We start from the raw sequence: 15,236 nt of genomic DNA, 5'->3' as shown, positions 1-15,236 counted from the left end.
TCCCTCTCTCCATCTCTCTCTCTCTCTCTATCCCTCTCCCTCTCTCCATCTCTCTCCCTCTCTGCCTCTCTCTCTCTCCCTCTCTGCCTCTCTCTCTCTCTCTCTCTCTCTCTCCCTCTCTGCCTCTCTCTCTCTCTCTCTCTCCTTACACATAGGGCCCCGATGTGAGAATAGCCTGCCTCTTGTCTGCTGCCTTCACAAAGGATCGCCGAGAGAGAGCTGCCCTGGTCACGGAATAATGGGCCTGCTGCATTTTTAATAAAGGGCCACTTTGTAACAACCAGAGGCTGATGGATTCCAGGGCTTTTAAAGGCCCTGTTATATATTTTTTTTAGCTCACTTGCTTTCAGGGCATCAAGTGTAAGTGCTGAACAACGACTTTATCAGGTAGGATAAATAGTCAAGACAGAGAGCATAACCCCCCCAGCCGCAAGGAACGCCCTATAGCTGCTAGCTAGCACAGAGAGATCGATCAGGGGTTCACCCAGTGATGTACAGCTCCGCTGACCGCTGCAGAGATTAGGGCAGTATGTTTACATGTTTCGCGAGAGCCTCGTGTGTATTTAACACGTGAAGGGGGTTTGACCGGTTCTCTAAGCTATGTGAAGAGGACGGGGGGGGGGGGGGGGGGGGAGGGGCGGGGGACGTATACAGTGGTATGGAAAAACCGAAATGTGTTGCTAATGCTTGGGTTCCATAATGTGTTCAGAATAAGCGGAGAGTGAAATTGTTCATCGACGTCTTTAGGATTACATGAGTGCACTTTAATCAGAGCGTTCCATTGGCTCCCTGGGCAGAGTGGTTGGTGTCTCCTCTGGGGACCAGAGATTTCGGGGTGACCTGAGGGGATAGAAGCCGCTTCTGTGTCCTGCTCTTCCCTACTCCTCCCCCCCCCCCCCCCCCCCCCCCCCCCCCCCCCCCCCCCCCCACACCCTTTATTCAGACTGTTCTTTTTTGACGACGACGACGATACACTCGATCGTTCTCCTCCAGAAACGACACTATCAAACCCAAGGACACCTCGCCAGGCGAGGAAGAATCGTAATCCAAGAGCGTCTGTTCAACCTCCTCCCTCTGGCCTTACCCAAAACACAAGCACACCTCTCACCTGCCACTTCTTCTTTGATGCAAGGTCCCTTGCCAGAAAACAGTGAATCTATTATATGATTATCTGCATACTGTATTACATTTCCTGCACTGTAAAACTTAAATTGACAGTACTTTACTGGTACCAGGGTTGCCTTTGTGATACTAGCATTTCGAAAAACATTTGTACAGTAAGCTAAGAGGTACTGTATTAAACAAAAAACAATGCCGTACTCCTGCGTTCATTTATTACTGCAATTTCTACAGCAGTAGCTTATTGATTTGATGAAGCACATAATACACTTTACTGTGGGTTTCAGCTTTTGCAAATCAGGGTTAAGTTCCCCAAAAAGAACACCATAATATACATAAACAGCATATTCCACAATAACACAGTAGAGTGAAGGGTTGTAATGGAGGATAGACAGTGATTTTAAAACCGCCAAACTTTACTGAAGCCAATATCATCAACAGATGAGCAGTCACGTGTCATTAGTCTTTATGGAATGTCCAGTCCCAGAAAGGTCACTACAACTCTATCAACATTGAACCCACATCCCAGAAGGTATCACGATACATAAAACACAGCAACATTAATTAACTCAGGAACTGGAATTATCCACAATCCTCTAGCATAACCCAGTGTGTAGAATCAATGGCATTGCCATAGCCAGTGGGAAAAACAGATTGTGGGCAATTCTGTGTTTTCACTGTTGGTTCTGGTGCTGTCTGGTGCTGTATGGTCCTAGCACTGTTGTTGGTTCTGTCTGGTGCTGTCTGGTCTAGCACTGTTGTTGGTTCTGTCTGGTGCTGTCTGGTCTAGCACTGTTGTTGGTTCTGTCTGGTGCTGTATGGTCTAGCACTGTTGTTGGTTCTGTCTGGTGCTGTATGGTCTAGCACTGTTGTTGGTTCTGTCTGGTGCTGTATGGTCTAGCACTGTTGTTGGTTCTGGTGCTGTCTGGTCTAGCACAGTTGTTGGTTCTGTCTGGTGCTGTCTGGTCTAGCACTGTTGTTGGTTCTGTCTGGTGCTGTATGGTCTAGCACTGTTGTTGGTTCTGTCTGGTGCTGTATGGTCTAGCACTGTTGTTGGTTCTGGTGCTGTATGGTCCTAGCACTGTTGTTGGTTCTGGTGCTGTCTGGTCTAGCACTGTTGTTGGTTCTGGTGCTGTATGGTCTAGCACTGTTGTTGGTTCTGTCTGGTGCTGTCTGGTCTAGCACTGATGTTGGTTCTGGTCTGGTATCAACCGTCTGTGATGAGTTGATCCCTGCCAGTCTAGCTGATGTCAGGTACAGTTAAAACATGACAGTAAAACTATCACGTTATATTACTGTACTGTATTATCTAGTTTTACAGTCACATCTGGTTACAGTACATTCATGTATCATATTCCTTTATAATATACTGTATGATAATATTATTTGCGCATAATGCAATTAAGCAGTAATAGCCTCAAGGGTGTGATTTATCGTCACTGTAATATCTATATATTATTGTCAGGGGTAGGGGGAGTTGTTAGGCACGACACTCAGTGGAGTGACGGTATTGAGGATAAATAAGGGCCTTGGGGGCTTTATTCCTTATTGCTAACCTTAACGGTTACACGACAAATTCGAAAAACCGCGAAACCGTATAAATCACGGCTTCAACGGACGCCTTTCGGCCAATCGCAATGGTTGTTATTCCTTGGCCCGTTGTAGAATGCAGTCTGCTGTTCTGCACTGTAAAACATATTTACGGTGTGTTAAATGTACTGCAGCAAACTACAGCCCCGTTTAACAGTGTGTCTAAGTGGAGCTAATGCCTTCACCAGTGTCCCCACGTGTACACTTGCGCCCCAGAGTGATCCAGTCCACTAGACTAGGGATCATTCACTGCCTCATCTCAAACAGCCGTCACAGTGTTGGTGTGCACTGAGATTGTGTGCGCCGGACGGAAGATTCTGTTCCTTTAAATTCAGAGATGTTAGGGAAGTTGAATCTGGGCCACAGGTTGAGGTGGAAACAGCCAAGGATCTCCCATGACTCTTAATGAAGTCCTAAATAAAGATGTCGGTGTTCCAGTTGAACCTGTTGGTTTAGCCCTGCAGGCCCCCAGCCCCAGCCCCAGCCCCAGCCCCAGCCCCAGCCCCAGCCCCAGCCCCCAGCCCCAGCCCCAGCCCCAGCCCCAGCCCCAGCCCCCAGCCCCAGCCCCAGCCCCAGCCCCAGCCCCAGCCCCAGGCCCAGCCCCAGCCCCAGCCCCCAGCCCCCAGCCCCAGCTCCAGCCCCAGCCCCAGGCCCAGCCCCAGCCCCAGCCACAGCCCCAGGCCCAGCCCCCAGCTCCCAGCCCCAGCCCCATCCCCAGCCCCAGCCCCCAGCCCCCAGCCCCCAGCTCCCAGCCCCAGCCCCAGCCCCAGCCCCAGCCTGGTATTAACCTATGTAAACAACCCTTTTGTTGGGCCCCAGTCAAATGACTTGACTGAGCACACAGACTTTTATCAAGACACTTTGCAGGCCAGACACTCCACAGCCTTGTCCAAACACGGCACCAGGGCCCAAGGCTAAACAGACCGGCTGCTAATGATACTTTAACGTGAGGTGCTTTTATTTCCTTAAATAAAGTAAAATAAGTAAAGCAAGTAAAAAATAACGTAGAATAAAGTAATAAAGTGATGGTAGTTGTACTACTACAGTAGCAATCAAAGGTTTCCCCAATGGGAAAGTGTGTCCAAACTTTTGACTGGTACTGTATGTGCTGAGTAGGTCCGTTAGAACCCCCCCCCCCCCCACACACACACACACACACACTCTTCTACAGGGGCTGTGCGGTTCCTTACTGTCAGTCGTCTGAGGTATCGAGTTGTAATGCGCTATGCATTACAAGTCGAGGAGAGTCGAAATTCAGCATTGTGCCCCGTGAAGCGCAGACGTTATTATGGGATGTCCTCACGGCTACTCATTCTGCAGAACTCATTACACACCCGTGATATCTCTCCAATTCAAACGTGACATGATTCATTCGCTCGTCGATAGCGAACCCGTAAAAATCACCAATCCATTTGACACGGCGTCACTAATGTACAGTAGATTCAATTCAGCGGTGGCTCTCCCTCCGAAGAAGTTCGTTTTCATATTCAGAGCAGCAGTTTCTATGGAGGAGAGGAGATGGCTCCTAGCCCCAGAGGAGATGTGCTCCTAGCCCCAGAGGAGATGTGCTCCTAGCCCCAGAGGAGATGGCTCCTAGCCCCAGAGCTGGTGCTGTGTCCTAGCTCTGGTGGGAGAGTGCCTCTCACACACTCCTCGGTGTCTGTGGTGGGCGTGCAGGGTTTTGGAACATGCTTTAGTACAGCCCTCAGTCTGGCTGAGGGAGCAGAGGAGAGGAGGGTTGAGGAGGGGAACAGAGGGGGGTGAGGAGGGGGGGGGGGGTGGTGGGGGAGATGTTGGGGAGCAGCTTTGTGTGCATCAGTAAAGTGTTTATTTAAGTGGAAGTGGAGGGAGGAGAGAGAGGGATAAAAGCCCCGACTAGATTAGGCTGGCACAGACAACTGAGGGCATGTGTTTGTGTGTGTGTGTGTGCCTCTGTATGTGTGTGTGTGTGTGTGTGTTTGCGTGTGTGTGTGTCTGTGTGTGTCTGTGTGTGTCTCTGTGTGAGTGCGTGCCTCTGTATGTGTGTGCGTGTGTGTGTGTGTGTGCGCGCGTGTGTGTGTCTGTGTCTGTGTGTGTGTGTGTGTGTGTGTGTGTGAGCGAGTGAGAGAGACTGTCCTTTAAGCTGCAGCAGGGACAGGGACAGTGGGTCACAGCTGCAGGAGCCTCTGAAGACTGCCAATGGAAGCACATTTGTGTGTGTGTGTGTGTGTATGTGTGTGTGCGTGCGTGCGCGCATGTGTGTGTGTGTACAGTATACACATAATGTATGTACAGTACAGTTTTTCCTCACTGACCTTTTTTCACCTTTGTGGTGTACGTATTCTTTTGCGTCGTATTATCATTTTGTACACCGCCACAGTGGCGACGCTACACCTCTTTCTGCCTTTTCAGACTTGTACAAAAGGGAGCTCAGGAAAGCTTTGTTAGAGATGTGTAGCGGCAGCAGCCCTGCATATTTCATAGCCGACACTCTGTGTATGAATGAATTAGATCATGTGTGTGTGTGTTGTGGAGTTCATGTTACTGCATAGGAGCTTCTCTGGGTCAGGCCTGTTGTTCCTGATGTTACCCATCACTATACACACACACACACACACACACACACACACACACACACACACACACACACACACACACGTGTGTGTTCCCATCCAACACTGAAAAAAAGGCCTTTGTATTTACACACACAAAAAAAAAAGAAAGAAAATCAGTTCCACATGATTGAAATGTGTTTAATCATCACACATTTGGTTGAACATTAAACAAATTGATAAATCAAAGATCATTTGTGTTGATGAAGCACATTTCAATCATGTGGAACACGACGTACACCATTATTTAAAATAAATCCAAAGGCTTTTTCTTTTCAGTGAAGACAACATCCATTATTTGTCAACGCACGATTCATTAATGTTGAATAAGTGTGAATTATGAATGCATTCTTCTGGCAAAGGTGGAGAACCACAACCACATCCATTAAACCTTCCTGGAACACTTACCCTGACCTGTATATCTGCACTCTAATGACATCCAACAACATCCACACTCAGGTGGGTTGTCGGGTCATCTGGGGTCAACTGTCCCTAATGTCCTGATGTAGAACCCCCACCCCCGCCTCCACTGACCCCATGTGACCCCCCTCAGAGGAGCAGAAGGTCAGATCTGTTAATCTACGTATCATGTATGTATCACGTGTCAGTCACAAAGAGAATACGCTCCCGAAACCACTTGAAAACTAGCAAACGATAGGTATTTAGTGATCCTAAAACGGTTGTTTGTTATATTGAATGGGCTCTTCAACACTTCAACTTTCGTAATATGCAAAAAAACGGAAAACAAAAATCAAAACAATTAAAGAAGAAGAAGAAGCTTTGCTGATTTGTGCGACTTGACATTTGCCGAGTTGCGGCCCAGACCGTGTCGTGTCATATGTACATACAGTCTGACCTATATATGTGACACGTTCTAATGCTTTGGTCCTCGTATCGGGATCTGAGGTAATGATCAGACTTTTCTTTCAAAAAATTTGAATACATTTCCGCATTGTTGAAAATCATTGACAAATCGCTAGTCAACTAACACAGCTTGTTTTGTGAGCCTGCTAACAATGTAAAGTAGTGTTCTAGTTAACTAGGTAGCAGTGGGGATTCCTCACCAAATCCATTGCGTTGCAGTATTTGGGCTTGACTAGCGAGTTTGTGTTGTGATTCTCAACAACGTTGAAACGTAGTTCCGTGTTTCAAAAGAAAATTGGTTGGTTGCCGATATGAGGCCGATATGAGGACCAAAGCATTAGAACGTGTCACATATGCAGACATACAGAAGGTTTATAAAGCAGCGGTGAGATCCCTAGTGTCTAGTGGGAATGAGCATCTGAACAGACAGGTACAGTAATAGTGAATGACTAATCATTACACCGCAGGGCCTGCTGCTGCTGTTGTGAACTTTTCTGTCGCAGCCACACAGAGAGTTGGCTGATTTCCTTTCCCGAGTCCCAAATAATCAGAGCCTGTCGTCCCGGTAACGCCCGCTTCCCGCCTGGAGGGGGGGAGGGGGGGGGGGGGGGGGCGGGGGGGGAGAGAGTGGAGAGAGAGAGAGCAGTGGTGTTGCTATCAACCCTAGTATTACCCTCACAGCATGCCGACGCCACTCCCCAGACTCTCTGCAGCCTCTCCACAAAGAGGAATCGATGGCACCATAACACACACCGTGTGACAGTAGAAGACACCCACCAGTGTGACAGTAGAAGACACTCGAAGCCGCTGCATCCTGGACGGATGCGTGTGGATGCGTCTTGATTTCTCAGTTCGTGGGTTCGATTTTAATTACCTGCTCCTCTCTGTCTGTCTCTCTCTCTCTCTCTCTCTCTCTCACGTCACGGCGGTAGCCATTTGTTATGGCGATTGGGTGGAGCTGTAGATAAGAGGCGGAGGAGGGAGGCTTCAGCAGCAGAGAGAGGAGAGGCCCTTCTTCTTCAGATGGGAAGCCACAAGCTGTCTGTCCCACTTTGCCAACCCAGCCGAACTCCCAAGCCAGGGATGAGCTGTGTGTTCCTAATTGATCAGAATGGCCAAATCACGATCTGCAGATTATCATGGGCAACAGCACAAAGGAAAGGCAGAGAGAGGGTTGAAAAAAAGACTCTGGGTCAGCAAGAACACAAGTAAAGAACAAGAACTGAACTGCTTTGCATTCAGTCCACTCACTGGCCTGGGAACACACACACACAGACTCGTACACACACACACAGACTCGCGCATACACACACAGACTCGCGCACACACACACACACACACACACACACACACACACACACACACACACACATACACACACACACACACACACACACACACACACACACACACACACACACACACACACAGACTCTCGCACACTCACTCACACACACACACACACACACACACACACACACACACACACACACACAAACATACAAACACATGTATGCACACACATACACACACGCAAACCCACACACTCATTCGCACCCCTTCAAGGAATTATTTCCTGAAGCTAATGTTCCTTGACGTTCTCTTCAACAACAAGATTGTTCAGATGGGCCTCCTGTACGGTCCGTCGTCGTGTTGTCAGGGCCAGTTTAATAACCCATTTGTTTTGCGTGAGAGAACAATAATTGGCAGCTCTTAATCTTATTTATAAAGTTGATTCAATAGCGATCGCTTCCGAGGTGTGTTTAAGTGCGTAGCTGTTGATTATCACCGCGGACGGGATACTTTTCTTTATAGCCACTGCTCTCCACAGCAGACGTCAGACACAACTAATGATTCACTTGAATGAGCCGGAGAATAATAGCTCTATATTTTTTCAAGACAGCTCATCAACCGCGAATGTCATTTTTTGTTAGTCATCATTTTGCATGTGCAGTGGGATTGATACAGTCGATACAGGCTACAGTGCGCAGCGTGTCAATCGGTAGAGCACAGTAGCGGCGCTAAAATAGGTATATGAACGTGTCTTGTAGTAAACGGAAATGCAGGAAATGCCTCGGAATCTCGAGGCGCTTGGGATTCCACTTTCCGAGGCGGAGATTGGGGCCTGTCACTTGAGAGATAAACAGATAAACTGAGAGAGATGAGAGTGTTTTATTCGGGAATGCAGTGAATTTAATCCGTCGTTAGAAGAAGCCTTGTTTTTCAAAGTAGCGAGAGCTGCAGAGAGTGTCGCTAGTATATTCCCTTTGGACGGCAGGCACAGCTTGAGTGGAACCAGGATCCAGGTACAGCTTCCATTTCAAATGCTGGCTGGCTGTGTGTTTCCTAGGGAGGGGGGGGGGTCCTGGCTGGCTGGCTGTGTTACCTAGGGAGGGGAGATCCTGGCTCCTCCACCACAATGCAGCCAGTATCTTCTCTGACAACAGCTGCTAAGTGTGTCCCTCGAGGTGGGTGCCAGGATTAACTCACAACACCAATTAAAGACACACGTTCATTTTTATGGAAGATGAATTATTAACAGCAAGGGGTGACCTCACCTCCCTGTGGAGGGCTATACCTCCTTCTCCTTCTGTCCATCTCCCCTCCTCCTCCCCTCCCCTCCTCCCTTTCCCTACTGATCTATCTACAGTATATCCTCTCCTATGTGTCCTCCTGTGTCCTTCTGATGTTCGGTCCTAGTCTTTGAAATGTTTTGCCGTTTGACGCTTACGGTATGTGTGATGAATGTTTTCTCCTTGTCTAACGGCCCAGGGACCGTAGATAAAACATTTACTGTTAAGCTATATTCTGCATCAGATCTCATCAACTTCTGAGGTACTGTGTTGTTGTTGTTGTTGTTGTACAATATTGTCCCTCTCAAATAAACATAATACATCGGGAATACCTCCCATGCCAATTCAAGCTTTCCCCTCCTCCCTCTATATACCCTCTATCCTCTTTCTCCCTCCTCTCTTCTTTCTTTGGTGTGGAGTCCAACTCTACTAATGACTACCCCCAGGTACCAGATAGTCCAATGCTTTGACCACTTTTTCACTGTACCTCCATATTGCTACCCTGAGGTGCACAATCTGGTTGTCTGATCACTGCTGCACAGTGCCCAGGTGAGCCCAACCGCAGGGGAGAACACTCTCTCACACATCTCACACGCATCCTCTGGCCTAGCTGTAATGATGCAGCATGGGAGATGCATGCCACCCACTCTGCTCAGTTAATAAGCCCAGAGTAGTGTGTGTGTGCGTGTGTGTGTGTCTGTGTGTGTGTGTGTGTGTGTGTGTCTGTGTATCTGTGTATCTGTGTGTGTGTGTGTTGTGTGTGCACGCGCGTATGCATATGTATATGTGCGTGCATGCCTGTGTCTGTGTGTGGTGTGTGATGTGTTTGTGTGTGTGTGTGTGTGTGTGTGTGGGTGCACGCACGCACGCGCATATGCATATGTATATGTGCGTGCATGCCTGTGTTTGTGTGTGCATGGATGCCTGTGTTTGTGTGTATATGTCTGTGTGCGCGTGCGTATGCGTGTGTGCGTGTCTACAGTATGTGTGCTCTAGGTTCTGCATAATCATCCTCTTAAAAAGAGCCGTCACTCATGTTCTAATTAGAAAGCCGTTAGGTGGTGATGGGATAAAGGTAGGCTCTATCGGATGTTCTACCTACATCTGTAATTGGCGTTAAGAAGGCGTGGAGAGACAGTGGGAGGGGATTGTTTGTAAGGAGGGAATTGCCTCGATGTATGACATGGCTATTATTATGCAGAAATAATTGGATTTTTTCCCCCCATGCCCTCCTCTGCAGTGGCCTCTCATGCGTTAAAGACAGCTCGGAACAGCCCTCAGCGAAACTGAGGATCGAAACTGAATCGAAATTGATTATTTAGGGGGGAATTATCTTTTTCCCACCATGACATCGACTGTGAAGTATTTGGAGTTGGAGTCAGGACAGATGGCTCTGGTCAGGGGAGGAGTCCGGTGCAATGGATTCCAATTGTTCATCTCTCTTGGGTTTCGCTCCAAAAAGAATGTAAATAGGAATTTAAAAGTAGAACAACAAAACATTTTGGCGACTTTATTTGTGTACTCCGTAGCTGTTCTTTCCATTTCTCTCTTTTCTGTTTTGAGAGAGAGCGCTTCGCTTCCTGGACGTGTTTTTCTTTTCGTCTCTGGAGGAAAGAAATGCGTCGGATATTGACGCCTCGGGTTTCATAAATGAGAATGTTACTCTATCCAGACGCCAGCTTTTCTCCACCATTCAATAATAAAAGCATGTTGAGGGAAAATGGATAGTTTTAACCTTTCAAAGTAATTTAATACGGCCATTAAATCAATCGAGACAAGCAATACGTCTTGGTTATGATCACGAAATACATTGCCTGCCGGTTTCCTCTTTAGACTTAATTTAATGACGGTACCATGTCCCTTATCGTCTGATGAATGACTTGATTATGAATTATGAATGTAGGAGTGTATGAATGTACCCTTCACAAGGACGGAGAAAGAAGGAGAGTGTTGAAAAAACGGTCCACACGCAGACAACTGGCCGTGGATGAACCAGTCTTGTTCAAGGCCTCAGGCAGGGATTCCAGACCTCTTTGTCTTGTGCTCCCCACATTGACCTCAATCATTTCCCGTGACCCCATGCACTCACTGCAATGTAAGTCGCTTTGGATAAAAGCATCAGCTAAATGGCGTTTATTGTTATTATTATTATTATTATTATTATTATTATTATTGATTTTGGGCCATGGCAACACATATTAATGGCATTCAAGTGTATTCTAATCACCTAAAAGATCAACTCTAATTGGTCCAAAAAACGTTGGCTACCGTTTTACTGTAATACACAGAACATTTCTTGTTCATTCAAAATGAAAGAAATGTGTGTCTTATTTATCAAATCCTAGAAATACAGTAGTCCTCTCCTCTCGATTAGACTCTTCTTGGTTTCTCTTTAGGCTTCTAATCTGTACAAAGACTGACTGTTTGAACTCTGATTCTCCAATAAGACTAGGTCCTTGTAGGCTGAATTACAGTAAAAAAATAAAAATGATTTACTGCTTTATGGATTAGCCCCCCAGGACCCAGGTTTTAATGTGATCTCAATCAACGGGGTTGATTTTCAGTCAATATGGAGGAAAAACGCTTTCATACAATTGTCTTTTGTCTTGTGAAGCTGATGTAGGGATTTAATTAAAGCAGGAAGAACTGAGGGAGCGGTCTAAGAGCATAATGAATTGCCACTGACCATGAGAACGAAAGACCAAGCTACTTCCTCCCTAGGCGATATTCACAGTAATCTGCAGCAGAGGGGCCAGCTAGAAATCCTCCCTTAACCATCCCTGGTACAACACAACGTACTGCAGCTAGCTACAATTCTCAACACCAAAATGTAGGTTTCAACATACCCACTCATTCAAGGGCAAGAGTGATCCCTACTGTACTTACCCATCATCTTGTCCTCCCCCACTGTTACTGCGGAAACGCTATACTGTCGACAGCTAACATTCTATCGAGTCTCTTTTGAGTCGTCTGGGCAGAAGCTAGCTTCATATTCGGATGCTAATTTCAGTGCTGGGAAAAATGCAGTAGCAATCGGACTGTTTTATGCCACAGTACCGTAAAAAGTCATTCCTGGATTAAAACGGACCACAGCGGATTTCCAGGCTTTCCGTGGCCCGTTCATATGCTAATGAGGGAGAGGATGATTGTTTCCTCATATTTTAATCTCCTAGCCGGGCCCTGGGGGGTGACGCGGGGGGGGGGAGGAGGATGGGGGGAGGGCGGAATATCCTCATATGGAGATTTTCCAAGGCACCAGCTAATAAAGTGTAAGAATTATTGCTGCCTCCTCTGTGGTTGGTTTAATATGTTTCACTTGCACAAACTTTGGAGTTCTTCTCTGAAATAAAAGCACGGTTTCACTCTCGGCGCTGAATAATACTGGTGGTGAACTCTAGACAGCTATTCATGCATACTGCAGTTGTTTCAACTTTGACCACAGGGCAGACTGGAAAAGAAAGACTTATTGAATATACTAATGTGTCATTTGCATAAATATACATAATAAAGAACCTTTGTGTGAAGCTGCTGTTCAATATTCATGTTTTTTTTTTTTTTTTACTTGTATGCCAGAGGTCACACAATTAAGAGGGAGAATGTAGAAGAGTGATCTTATGTGGATCCTTTAGCGGTGATACTGGTGATGTTAAGAGTGAAGGGAGCAACATTAAAGAGATGAGGGAGACTGAAAACGGCAAATATAGTTTGAGGAAATATGCAAATGATGTAGACTTAAAAATATGTTCTTTTCTCTCTCACCACCTCTCTCCCACGCATATACAGCTAAGAGACAAAGTATATACACACACATGCACACTCTCACACACACACACACACACACACACACACACACACACACATGAGTTGTCTGAAGGTCACAAACACTCTCCATCATCCTTATCCTTATCACATGGTGGGTCCGTGCAGACTGCAGACATTGGTTGGTTATCCTGTCTGCTGGATGTTTGTTTATGACATTAGAGGAGCGTTTGTGTTGACGTTAACGAGCTACAGTGCGGAGAGGTTTTTTAGGAACATCATGTCCCTTTTTAATTAAACCCAGGCGACTGGTTCTTCCTGTTCGTAGAGGAGAGAGAGAGAGAGAGAGAGAGAGAGAGAGAGAGAGAGAGAGAGAGAGAGAGAGAGAGAGAGAGAGAGAGAGAGAGAGAGAGAGAGAGAGAGAGAGAGAGAGAGAGAGAGAGAGAGAGAGAGAGAGAGAGAGAGAGAGAGAGAGAAGAGAGAGAGAGAGAGAGAGAGAGAGAGAGAGAGAGAGAGAGAGAGACAGAGAGAGAGAGAAACAGAGAGAGAGAGAGAGAGAGAGAGAGAGAGAGACAGAGAGAAACAGAGAGAGAGAGAGAGAGAGGACACAAGCCTTAGCAACGGTCGCCAGGACACTCCACCGCTCGGGTGCACAGGAGAATATCAGACTATGCTCATTTTTTATGCTGTTTTTTGTTGTGTCGTGTGTGTGTGTGTGTGTGTGTCTGTGTCTGTGATCACATAGTGTAGGTGATGCCCTACTTAAATGAAAAAATCTGTATTTTAGTGATTTCCAGAGTGATTGAATGTGTTATGTGTTTGTGTCTGTGTGAGAGAGAGAGAGAGAGAGAGAGAGAGAGAGAGTGAGAGAGTGAGAGAGAGAGTGAGAGAGGGAGAGAGAGAGAGAGAGAGAGAGAGAGAGAGAGAGAGAGAGAGAGAGAGAGGGAGAGAGAGAGAACCAGAGAGCGAGATAGAGGCAAATGAAGGGCCTAATTCACTAACATTCCAACTGGGAACAGAGGAGAATGGTTTGTAATGAGAGGAGGGTGATCCTGTGATGGGGAACAGAGTATTGACTGGCTATGTAAAAGGCTATTTCTCCTGTAAAGCACACTGAATTGCGTCTGTGCACGGAATGTACTCTATATGAATACAGTTTGAGGTGATTGGATTGGATTCTTATGGCTGCTAAATCTAGCACCGGGAACCCTGCGTTCCCCACGAGCTCCTGTCATTGGGGTAGGACGACGTCCTCTTCCCCGTTGATGTATTTTTAGACGCAGGAATGAATTCATAATGGTGTCTGTTGACACACTGTACCGTTGTATAGTTCCAGTATATTCCGAGCCTCTTCCGCCACCGTGCCTCAGAGAGAAAGGATCTCAGCCCGGCTCCAAAAATAGGCTGCATTCTTTCCTCTGCCTCAGGAAGCTCTGGAATAGTCCGGAACAGCCCTCTCTCTGTCCCCCTCCGTCCCCTCCACCCGCAGGGTCACACGCTGTCTCCAGACATCCCTGACCCTGTGCCAGAGCCTGTGTGTGTGTGTCCGTGTGTGTGTATGTGTGTGCGTGCGCATGTGTCTATGTGTGTCCGCGTGTGTATGTGCGTGTGCGTGTGTGTCTCTGTGTGTGTGTGTGTGTATGTGTGTGCGCGTGTGTATGTGCGTGTGTGTGTGTCTCTCTCTGTGTGTGTGTGTGTGTGTGTGTCTCTGTGTGTGTGTGAAAGAAAACAGCACTCAGATGTTGAAGAAACAGCACTTACACTCTAGGAAATGATGAAGCCTGTTAAATATATAGAACACGGAGGAATTGTGTGGGAGATGAGGTGATGAGAGGCTATAGAATCTCCTCTACACCCACACGCACACACACACACACGCGCACACACGCACACACACACGCACACACACTTCTTGCAGGGGTTAACTCAGCTTGCTGAATATAGCGGGGGGGGAAACCTGACCTTATAGAGGTCAATCAGCTCTAACTGTTCCCGAGAAGGAGACATAATGAGAGGGGAGAGGAGGGAGGGATGAGAGACAAGAGACAAGAGAGAGACAGACGGAGGGAGAGAGAGAGAGAGAGGCGAAGGGAAGCGGTCATTTGAAACCCATTTTTCGAGAGCTCTCCAGGAGGTACTAATTGTTTGGCGACTGGAGTACTCTTTAGGGAGATGAGGGGCTATCTGAGGATGTGTGCAGAGGAGATAATGTGTGTTCACATGGTTCTGCCTCTAATAAAGACCAGCCCAGGGTCTCTATGGGGGGGGGGAGGGGGGGGGGGCGGTACAGGGGAGGGAGGGAGGGAGGAAGAGAGGGACTGGGGGGAGAAGGGTTACCGGAAGGGAGAAGAGTGAGAGGAGGAGGACTGGTTACCTTGAACAAACAGAGAGCAGAGGCTCAGGGAGCATTGTTATTTATCAAGCTGTTGAAAAGGGGAAAAGGTGCACCATATTTCACAGAGAGATAGGGTGTTTTGGCTTTGTTTTGTCTTTAACCCTGATTTTACCCTGTACCAAGGAATGTGTGTGCAATATGACATACTGTATGCATACCTCTCCTCCCCTCCCCTCTCCTCACCTCACCTCACCTCCTCCCCTCTCCTGTCCTCCCTCCTCTTCTCCTCCCCTCCCCTCTCCTCCCCTCTCCTCTCCTCCCCTCACCTCTCCTCTCCTCCTCCCTCTCCTGTCCTCCCTCCTCCTCTCCTTTACTCTCCCCTCCTCTCTTCTCCTCCCCTCCCCT

Source organism: Nansenia antarctica (assembly GCF_963989245.1).
Source record: "Nansenia antarctica genome assembly, chromosome: 10".
In the NCBI taxonomy this organism is placed as follows: Eukaryota; Metazoa; Chordata; class Actinopteri; order Argentiniformes; family Microstomatidae; genus Nansenia; species Nansenia antarctica.
Note: the sequence above shows the minus strand (reverse complement) of the source record.